This window comes from Rhopalosiphum maidis, chromosome 1 (genome assembly GCF_003676215.2).
Source record: "Rhopalosiphum maidis isolate BTI-1 chromosome 1, ASM367621v3, whole genome shotgun sequence".
Taxonomy (NCBI): domain Eukaryota; kingdom Metazoa; phylum Arthropoda; class Insecta; order Hemiptera; family Aphididae; genus Rhopalosiphum; species Rhopalosiphum maidis.
This window is the reverse complement of record NC_040877.1, coordinates 51,444,826-51,457,690: the sequence shown is the minus strand read 5'-3', so window position 1 is coordinate 51,457,690 and position 12,865 is coordinate 51,444,826.

The following is a 12,865-nucleotide window of genomic DNA, read 5'->3' as shown; positions in this document are numbered from 1 at the left end:
GTTTCTGGACGGACGTATATATAATGTAAACATTAAAACGTTTCTTTGGCGGACGAAAGGAAATTATTTTTTGTTCGAATAAAAAACAACAACACATGGAGTAGGCGTCACCTCATCAATATATTATATATATATATATTTATATATTAATTAATATGCATAAATGTACAGTAAATAAACTCGTAAACACGCGTTTGCTAACATATGAGTATATTTTTGTCAGCAGTTCGGACTCTGAGAACAAGAGTATATGATATTATGTGTATATATATATTTATATATTATATGCGTATGCGTGCGAGTAGTTTTGAAAAATCGCCAATTATAAATTTTTTTAGGCTTTTTTTTTTAATCATAGATCTTATTATTTATTTTTAAAACCATCAGAAATTTTACGTTGAGTCATACATAATAATTAATATTATTTATATTATGCTGGGCTTTGCACTATCATACACCGCACGGACCACGGTAATACTTAGATGGTATTTATACTTCTACTAATTAGTGTTTATTAGTTATTACTAATAACGTGTTCAATACTATTTCAAATGGTCGCACAAAAAAATTTAATTCCCAAAAAATCGTTAGGTAGTGAATAATAATTAGGTATGTAATTAGATACTAGAAAAATGAATTTTTTCCTGGTCGATTATTAACATTAATATCGTCTTAACGGGATTAGTATATTAGGTCCTATAAATAGAGTCCCGAAAAAATATACATAATTTAAATTTATATGTTTTTCGTACTATCATGTTCTAAATAAATAATATTTGGTATAAATAATTAAAAAATGTTGTTCCGAAAAAACATGTTAGTATGCTAAAATATAGTACGTCAAATTTTATAATATATGGTGCAAATAATTAAAAATATATTAGTACGCTAAATATAGTAGGTACGTCAAATTTTACAATATATGGTGCAAATAATTAAAAATATATTAGTACGCTAAATATAGTAGGTACGTCAAATTTTACAATATATGGTATAAATAATTAAAAAAATTGAGTTCTGTAAAAAAATATTAGTACGTACAAATATTATGTTTTAGGTAAAAACTTAAATGATAAACATTTAACAAATTTTAATTGGAGTCCGGGCGGTGTACCACTATATGCAATATTACGTATTATTGTAACAGAATTATTCAAAAGTAAATTGTATAAATATTAAATATTAAAGTTTTAAATTTTTAATATTTTAGACCTAGTTGCGCCAATGGTTTATAGCCGGGGCCCAACTTACCTACTAACTTTTTTTTACCCGGGACTCAACTTACAGCTTTCAAAATGAACAAAAATTATCGCGGACCCAATTTACCTAGCTCCAGTCTTAAAACATAATCTCCACAAAGACCTGAAAATACCGACCCTCAACGAACTGGTCAAATCTAACTACATCAAATTCCATTCAAAACTCCACTCACATCCCATATTAGTTAAAAACTATACTCTGCCAATCTCATCCCCAGAAGGTTAAAAAGGCAATGACCAAGAGACCTGCTAAAAGCATAGAAATATTAACTTTACTTGTCAGGTGGCACCGCTGGTATCCGATTCTAATTCTAAACGTCATTACTCATTATCATATTTCTATTACATTTACTTACTATACCATGTTTATTGTATGTATAGATTGTGAATATATTGATTTAAAATAAAAGAAAAAGTCTTAAAACGTACAATATTAAAATTGTTTATTTTACTGATTTTAGTGATTCTTATAAAGGTAATCACTAATTTTTCACACGAAATTAGAAATATTATTTACATATAAATAAGTAGTCGAGTCGTAGTTGAGTACCGCGTAAAATGTAAATTCACTAAATTTTTCCCATTGAAAAATTTAAATATTAATGATGAATAAAGTTAAAAATAATAATAACTACCTATTCATTCAAATACGATTTTTATAATTTTTTTTTTTAATTCATAAACATTTCGAATTGAATTATGAAATGAAAAATGTACTATCAAAAAAGTTAAATACTTGAAAAATGATAACGATAATAAAATAGCTAACGTATCCAATTTGTTTTATACAATGTTGTTTTGTAATAACTTCAAATCATATAAAAAAAAATTTTATAACGTTAATCGTTTTTGAGAAAATTAATGTTTACCTTTCAAGTTTAAACGAATCTTAATTAAATTTATATTTTATATTTTATATTTAACTTATTTAAAAGGTGTAACTATAGGTCTATCTACTCGTATTGAAATAATGACAGTAGTTATAGATTTTGTAAGAGATTAATTTGAAGTAAAAAATTATAAACTCTTATTTAATATTTAATAAGCAGAAACGATTGTAATCACTAATATTATAATTATTATTAATTTTTATAGCGCTTAAATGGAAATTTTCAATTATTTTATTTTAGTGGTTACTTGTTAGCGAATTAGTTGCAATAAATACGTCGGACCATCAATTAACTATATATGTATTTATATAACTGAGATTTTATAGCTCTTGAGGCCATTTAATTATTTTATAGACTGTATAATGTATAGATATTCACTTAACGTATTATGATTTTAAAAAATGATTCGAAACCTGCTCGTTAAGTTTAATTCAACCCTGATGTCTAGGCCGTCAAATTTATAATTGCAACTATGTGTTAAAATATGAAACTCGTAATAATTAAAACCTGTTACTTTATTATAAAGGCGTTGCATCGAAGAATTAATTTTCTAAAATGCACTATTAACATCATTCAAATGCCATTTAACATTTGTAAAGTCACAGAGGAAAACTTGGCAAGGTCATCTTCAACTGCCATTAGGTACTTCAAACTATCGATGATAATTATGTCATATTCACATAAAAATGATACTTTACATTTAAGTAATATATAAATATATAATATATATATACCTACAATATACATACACGAATACATTTCATAGTTCTAAAACAGGAATTTAAAAGTATATTCAAAGTGTCAACAATTTACAACAAAAATAAAAAGGTGCTCAATGATTAATTGTGAGTTCGTGATACATAGGATTTATAAATTTATATATAATTAAATCTATTATATATATATTGGTATTTAAGTATATTAATGAAGTAATTTTTTATTTATTATTAGCTCACCGGGCTAATGAAGAAAATAGTATAAAAGTAAAATGAACTACATTATGTACAAATGTATTCAATATTTGAGTTATTTTTGTTCGTTTAGCGTGTTAAATTTAAAGAATAATAGAATTAGGTACTTTAAAAATACGACAATTTTTCAATGATTGAATAATGACCTAATGTCTCAACCTTCAAAATATGTAACTGACAATTACTGCATATAAACTAACAAGTAACAACTACAGTGAACTGCATACTGCATAATATGCCTTGAAAGGAGTAGGTCAGAGAAATTACAATATTTATTTTACATTATATTTTAATAATTAATCTATTTTTTTAATTTATGAAATATAAATGTTCAATTGAAATAAGTTTAGTAGTATAAAATAATTAATGAATAATAAGTATAACATATATAAGTATTATAATTCAGTAACTTAACTATAAGAATATTGGCTTTGGTTAGATGTAAATCATACATTTATTAAAATTATTAAATCTAAGAAAATATAATAATTATATTATAATGGAAATTAATAAATTTCATAAGATATACCTGCATTTAATAAAAAATATGAATTTTATAGTTTATATTGTCTAATTGCTAGACTTAAGACCCTAAAGACCCTAAGGTACTTTTGTCCATTAAATAGTAGTCAGCAAGCATATTCGTTTGTTTCTAGTCTTCTAGTAAGTATTTTTACAATAATCACTTTTTGAATTAAATTTACAAAAACATATAATTAAAACTTTTGTTTATGTGTATAATGTATATTTACTAAAACAACCTTCATGGTGAATCCGAGCATTGGGCGGGTAAAAATATCCAAGGATGATAGTGAGAGATTTTATTGTCTGATATAATGAGGTCCATCATTATTCATTATATTTAGTTCAGATATCATAATGATGTAAGTACATATAACACAAATAAAATTTATTATCACTTATACATAGGAAGTAATATATTCAAGTCTTTATTTGAACATTCGAACTATATATTTATTATAATGTATGTATTAAATAATAATATACGATACATATTTTGAACAAAAAAATTGAATATTTAAATGTTGCATTTATTCAGTACGAATAAATTATTGTAAATAAAACGCGTTTTAAGATATTCAAAGAACACATTTAATGTCATAGCAGATATCATTAAATTTGATATTGATTATTATAATTTACTATAGCTATAAATACTTTCAAAGAACGAATTACGTATTTATTCCGGTAAGTTGAGGTAATATAATTTTTAGTATACAAATTGACCGTTTTGTAGGAAGATAATTTAAATCACAATTTGAATATTTTAAACATAAAATTTAAAGAAAACGTTTAATAAACATTCCTTTTGTGTGTTCTGCACATATTTTTTATTTGTGAAACAATAATATTATGTTATACTATTATAGAATTATGGTGATTACCTTAATTTGCATGTAGAATAGTATTACATATGTATTTTTACAACAAATATTATAACACATTTCGAGAAAAAAATTACATTATATTTAAAAATGTATTAAGTGATCTTATAAAATTATTATTAAAAATGTCTCTTGATCAGTTTGCAGTAATGTTTTATAACATTTTATATGCAGTAGAATCCGCTTAATTGGGACACATGGATGGTGACCTATTTGTCCCCATTATCCGACTGTCCCGATTAACCGAATAACTAATAGATCGATACATTCGTTCGGGACTATGCAATCTGTCCCTATTAAGCGGTCGTCCCCTTTAAGCGGTGTCCCAAATAAGTGGATTCTACTGTAATATATTATATTCGTCATTATGCCTTAAAATGTGAACACAAACATTTAAACTTAAATCTCAAATTCTTAGGTAAATAATAATATGCACGGTTGGGACGAAGATCATGGCAGTTCCAATTTTTCTTATGTTCTTGTTAAGGGCTAGGGACTCACTATGTATTGTTATAAATATGATTTTATATAATTTGTCAGGTTGTTGTTGCTATTATTGTACAATAAACTATATAACTGAGGTGCAAAATAATATATATTTTATCACTCCTCACCACAGTTGTGATATCACAGAAAAAAATAAAAGGTACTATTTGTAATTAACAATATAAACATGTGTTTTAATATTTTGTTTTGAGTTCTATCCATTTTTAAAAATAGAAATGTCTTGATTTTTGTAGATATATAACCTAAACTATCAGAAATATCTAACATAGTTACTACTTTTTTTCAGTTAACTAAAATATATAATTATATGTGATATGTGAATACAAACTTATAAATTATATTTAAAATATAAAAAAAATAAAATTTACACATTTAACGTGTTATTATGCATGGTTTGAACTCTTTCTAATATTTTTATCAACTTTTACACTGCACAGAAACATAAATGTCACTAAATGGCATATCAATTTAAACAAGGGTGGCTTAAAATAAATTAGACTGAAGTATAATTAAAGATAATCTTATCCATAATCGTGGGTCGAAGAAATATATAATATGTCACGCAGACCTCTTTTTAATGGTTTTGCTCTCTCCTTCCTAGATAAACGATATTATTATTGTATAACGTAATTATTTCCAGAACAGCTATTCACTCGTTTTATAAAAAAATATTATATGTTTTTACTACCAAACAGTTCTCAACAATAATAATAATAATAATAATAATAAATAAGAATTTTGTATTATGTATAGTATACGAATGAAATGATTTACTGTCACGACATTGTTGTTTATCGTTTGATGCGGGTAATAATAAAATGTGACTGCCGATTTGTTTGAAAACTTTTAAACTCTTCCCCCTTATAAAAAATCTATATAGCAAACTGCAGTGAACTGTGAAGCATTTGTGCCAACTCGAAGGTCGAGCTGCGATACGCTCGTCACAAAATGATTAATACCTACAAATAATATTGATTGAAATCGAAATTAATAACACGGCTTGTTATCGTTAAAAAACGAGCCCTGACCCAATGATTTACAAATATAATATAATGTATGATATATTATATAGTCCATGTAAAAAAAATTACTTCCTAGTTCAATATATATATATTTAATAGTCTTATATAAATATAAGATTCGAAAATACGATATAAAGTATAGGTATGTATAATAGTGTTTTGTAATTGCACTATTTTGTGTACAATCGCGTGTAAATAAAATAGAAAACAGCTTCAGGAAGAAAATAAATTATAGTGTAGGTATCTATTATAGGTATTCGGTATCTCTATAGATGAATAATAATGTATGAAACCAATATATTTTATAATACATTTCTTTTTTTTTAGATTCTGAACGGAGTGATGAATATACGCATATCGATTTTACAAAGACGTGTATATGCTTTTTCTGTTTGTCCTATCTTTTGAGGCAGTAAAAATGCTTGAATTCTAAACCATACGAGTGGTTTATACTATAAAATAAATTGAATCTAGTTTGTTTTTTTATGGATTAAAAAAAAAACCGCTGTGTTTGAGCTGCGGTCGCATTAGACGAACTGTGGTATATTTAAAGTAAAATTATTGTTTATCCGATACTGCGCTTATCTAAATTGCAGTTAGCCTTATTTTCGAAGACGAAATAGACATTTGATCAAATGTTTAAAGTAATTAGTTTTAAAAATAATAATTATTTTCCTTTTGCACTTAGTTTATTAAAAGATAAAAAGGAATTTTCGTACTGAAATATTATACTTACGCTGAAAAGTAAATGTTTGGAAATTAATTTAATATTTAAACCACAACAAATATTTTCTCACTTTGAAAAAGGAACTCTTCAAGTTGTAATTGAAATATTTACACTACTTTGACTGAATGGAAATTTTATTTCAATCAAGCCTGACGTAGAAAAATTGTAGGATTAGAGTTAACTATTGAGTACAAAAATAATAATTCGGAAAGTGAAAAATGATAGCATGTTTTTGAGTTAACTTTTCTCCCTCCAACTAATTCAAAAATCATTGAATTTAGTAACTATTTGGTAATTAACTACTATATTAACTATGATACTACACTTTAGACAGCTTTGGACAATAATTTGAAACTAAGAACCGATCGCCACATCTCAAATATATTTGAATTTTTAAAGTGTGTCAAAAGACAAAAATATTCAGATTGATACATATTCAAAAATCAATTTAGTAGATTGGGAAACTAATAAAAACACTGAGAGTATTAGTCAGACATTCATTAAAAATAAAATCAAACAATATTTAAAAAAGAAATTGATTCATTGACATTTTTATGAAATATGTCTCGTACAAACATTAACCAGTATAATTAAAAATGTAATATGTTTATTCGTTAGATTTGGAAGTGGAACTATCAATTTTTATTTAAAATATAGCTATAGAATCAGTGTATCTAGTATATTTGATAAAATTTTGTTTTAATGTTAAAATTCAAAAACAAATTACCGTAGAAACTCGAAATTTTCGGCAAGTATTTAAAAAATCATTTTTTATGTATAATATAATCTATTTATAGACTTATGAAATTTAAAATGTTAGAATTTTTTATAAATGTTGATAAAAAATTATTCACTGGGTGAAAATTTCTTGAAAATTTAACTCGAGATCTCATAAAAGTTATACTTATATCCGTATAAATATATTAAAACATACATGTGACATATTTTATTTTGTGCATTTGAAGTTCAAATTTTTACGAAATTCGTCAAAATAACGATAATTAACAAACTACAATATTATATAGTAAATAATTTATAAAATCTTCAATTTTTATAGTTTAGGTTTGAAAATTTAACACAATATTTTTTTTTTTGCGAGTGGTTCATATTAGAACTAACGAAATCTAAAATAATATTTATCGTTTAATAACTATTTAATAAGGGGCATTTTTTCTCATGGATTCGAATTTATTCTTATAGTATATCGTGTCCTTGGATTATAGTAAGCGCCTACGTGAGGACTGTGCGGGAGCCGTTGGGCCGTCCATCGTGACGCGTGTTCAATTTCAACAGAAGTGTACTCTGCTCTTATACACATATATAATACACGTGTTAATATATTATGGTCATTATAGTAATTATTTATTTTATTCTGCGGATCTATTGAACAATATCTAAGTGTTTTTGTATTATACTTATATATATATATTGTATAAATTGGTACGCGCGACTATAATAATAATTTATAATTTATAGTATAACATACAACAATTAATATTGTTATCATTATACTATTGATCGTCGTCGGACACGGTAATAATAAAATTGCGTGCGTCCAACATGACATCGCGTTTGTTATTTTTCCACGTCGCGTACGACCACAATATAATAACATAAGACGTTATAATATTATCCTCCTCAAGGTGGCCGCCACCGTGTTTTTTTTTTTTTTAAGCTGCGAAAACTTGTTTTTTTTTTTTTACATCGCGATAATAACAATAAAATAATTGTTATAATTGCGTCATACTCGTCTCCGCCGCCCTATCGTACGAAAAGGTTATTGGAACAATAGGGTCGCTTACGATATTGTTATATATATATATATATTACATATACACACACATATAACACACAAGCATACATAGAAAGGAAATACACACGAGCGCTGTCAAGTTTACGCGTGACGGCGGCCTTGGGAGCGTGTGCGAGCGAGCGCGCGCCAAAGTTCACGAATTTACATGATCCTATCGCGTCGCTCGCCAAGGCCGTGTTTTTGAGAAAATCGTGAACACGTCGGTTTTTTGTACGCGCGGCGATGACGATGATGATGGCTGCACGCAGGCGACGACGACGATGACGGCGATAATGGTAATAATAAATTAATATAATAAATAATGAAAATAACGTATCGCTATTGTGGGTACCACCAGCTGGCCATAATATTATTATAATGGGATAACTCGCGAGGAGTGTCCCATCTCGTGTTCTATATGCGTTGCGTGCTTACCGCCGAGTTCATCGCGAGTAACTCGATCGTTAAAGCACGACGATGATAGTATGGCAGAAGTGTGTGTGAGTGTGTGTTTCTATTTAAAACTATTCGCGATCAAAACAGCTGACGGTACCGCACGCAGAGGCGTTGGCGGATTTTTCCGAGTTTCCCTCGCAGGATAACACTGCAGCTTGCGTAGCTTATAGATTCAAAAAATGGTATAGCGCTCTGCGGTACATTCGGTGTCCAATGGTTACTACTGTAACGGATGAATTAAATTTTAGTTCGATGATATATATCGACAGTCGACGTATCATGTTGCGTAGACGAAAAACGATTTCGAATCTAAACATGGACAACGTACATTAGAAACCGTGATATTGTGTTTTTTGATACATCGTTAATCGTTACTCGTTACTAGAATGTAAAATTCGATTCAAATTCGAACTTCAAATGTCTATAAAAAATAACTGTGTACCTACTATTATATCATATAACACAAGTACTTTTAGGTAGGTACCTACAATCTGCATAAATGTAAAATATGTTCATACATTGTAAATGTATTGTCATACAGCGAGAAAAACGTAAACAATACAAAATAGCTATAAAAAAAACATGAACAAATAATTTAAGAAATGTGAACAAATTAAAAAAAATAACATTCTTTATCGGTGTTATGGCTGTTATACGTCTTTAATTATTCTATAATATATAACTATTACTGCAGCTTGCATTCATCATTGTTGACTGTGAGTAGTTTTTCCTCGTAAGGGTTTTTTTTTCATAATATCTAATGATTAATATCATTAAGCCGACCGCAAAACCATCATCGGCTCCGAGACATCGTAATATATGCGTATACACTATCGGCGGCGCGTATAGTGTATATTATATTATTATGACATGTTCAACCGACAGTACCACAGAACAAATAATGACAATAATGCGTGCGTCGTTCATTGTTTTGTATTGTTACAATCGCAAAATTATTATTATTATCGTATTGTTATGTACGGGGGGGACTCATTGTGTTATTTTAATATATAATATCACGACGATGACGAATGACGACGTTCTACCTTCTAAGTTTTTGGTCGCGTTGTTATAAAAAATTATAGCTTTTACACCGTCGTCGTCGGTCCGAGACCTGCGTGCCGCGATTCCTAATGTCGAAAAAATACCATAAGTGAACAATACTTTATAGCGTATACAGCGCTTTAATTTATATTATTATTAGTTTGCGGCGAGTCTGTTTTCGTTTTCGACAAACGTTTAGAAGGCTTCTCCTCCCGGCCGCCTCCGCGCGCGCAGACCGCGGGACACAATGAGCGTTTATATAGTTTATACGTCATATTTTTTACGCGTTATTATAATATTATTAATTATTATAAATGACTCGCGTCTTGCCGCCGTGGTGGAATAATATATAATATACGCGCGAGCATGACCTTACGGGCCCGCACAATCGTACATATTGCACGGCGCACGTGGTTATAAATGATGTCGCTATACGCGATGGCGGTCGTTTGAAAATCACTGCAATATTATTATATGAACTTTATAATATAATAGAATTCCCCTGTCCGTCTGTTGTGATCGTGTAACCTCTGAACGACTTGACTGTTTTCAATAAAAGTTATATTAATAGATTTCTTGAGAATCAGAGTGTTTAATAGTTAATTTAATATTCATGGATTTTTTTTAACCCCTACAGGTTACTCTACAACAGGGGTCCCCAATTAATATTTTTGAAGAACCATATTAGGGATCTGAAAATTTTTCACGGGCCATCAAAATTCTAAGTACATATTTACATTATTTAAAAACCAATAATATTTAACAAAAATAATAATTTACTATAATAACACATATAATGTTGTTAAAATGTGTTATTTATTATTTGTCCGCGGGCCGCCATTTGGTGACCCATGCTCTACAAGATAATACGCACATGTGAATTCAAATTTTGCTCACAAAAATCGTACATACATTGTTTTGTTGATTTAAATCGTAGATTCTTGACCTTTTCTGGGCCATGGGCCCCTTTGAAGTATAAAGGTCCCATCTCTTTTATATTTATTAAATAAATAAATATGATTTAAAAACATTTTATTAATATAATTTATAAAAAAAACTTAGAACCACGTCGTGGACCCCTCCCCTCCCCCCCAAGTAACCATCTACGGACCTTCGGTTAAAAACCTATGATTTAAATGATTATTACTGTCGCTACCGGTTGGTACAGATATTAAAATAGGTAAAGATATTATATAATTGAATATAATAATTTCTATATTGTATTATATTTTTTTCATTTCGCCATTTAGGCTAATAAGTAATAGCTAAGCTATATAAATGTAAGATTGAGTAATAGCAATTACATGTAAAATTCAAATTGTATGGTCGAGGTTTAAATTAAAAAAAATTCGACCGATTTTGATAAAAAAAAAACACTAAAGAATATTTCAAATGAAGCAAAATAGAAAGATAATTTAAGTGATACATATGCAAATCTGCATTTTTTGATCAATTGCATATTATTATTTATTTGAAATTCCAGTCGAGTTGAAAGAGTATTATATAGAATAGAAGCCATATACAGCTATTACCTGTGTATAAAAGGTAGAGTATAGGTCTGGGGCTTATAGAATTAAAAAATTATTTATTCATTATATATAATAATGATTTATCATGTAATTTGGTATCAATATTATACATAATCTTGAACTAGCCTGCTAAAAATATGCTCCATACTTAATGTTAGCTATTTTCAAAAAATAATATACTTCTTTGCAATTTTTTTTTTAGCTCTCTCTAAGTCCTCTACTCCATCAGATTTATTATTAAGAAATCAAAAAGACAATTATTACTGATGAATCTAATTTACTTGAGTTTCAATAAAATTGTCTCAACGAATGGTGGTAAGTACGGCGATTTTGTTAATTTAGATAGCATACATTGTAAAATGTGAGAAGTAACATCTTGCATTTTTATGCGATCAGTTCTGGAATTTAAATAAGAAACACTTTGTGTTGATTAAATGCTAAATAATATTCACCATAGGAATATTTATTTAAAAAGTATGTTATCGCACAAAAACTTAAAAACTAGTGATAAATATAAATATTTTTTTTATAACATTTTTGTTTATTATTTACGGCTATGTAAACATTTTTTTAAAAACGTTAATAGTTTTTTAAATATTCAACGGTTCATGATAAAAAATTGTTCTATATTATAAATATTATCACATCATTTTTAAACAATTTTTATCAAATAATTGTACGTAATAAATATATATATGATATTATGATATTATGATATGATAATAACATAATATGAGATTGTACATTATGTATTGTCACTCAAGTATAACAGGAAATTGAAACAGTTATTAAAATATAAATATTTGGTGAAAAATTTAAAACTATAGTTACTTATTTGGTCGTACAAATTTCCATTTTTTTTCGTTTCAATTATTTAAAAAAATACTGGGAATGTATACCAATTTTGATTCAATTTCTTACCAGACACTACCATCTAAAGTTGAAAATCAAAGCATTTTCATTGTTGACTTTAGTAATCAATGTTAATATATTAACTTTATAGTTTGTAAACATAGTCCAACTATAAAAAATATAATATCCAATATTATGTCTATATATATTTTTATAAAACCATTTTTAAAGACTCTTATCCTTAGCATAATCTATTTGATAACTGAAAAACTCCTCATTCGAATTTTAAATTAGATATAGGTCATTAAAATTTTCCAAAAAAATTATTCACTAAATACTTTACAGTAAAAAAAGGTTCTATGAAAAACAGAAGTTTGTGTCATCGCAGATAGCAGAATACTCTTTAATAA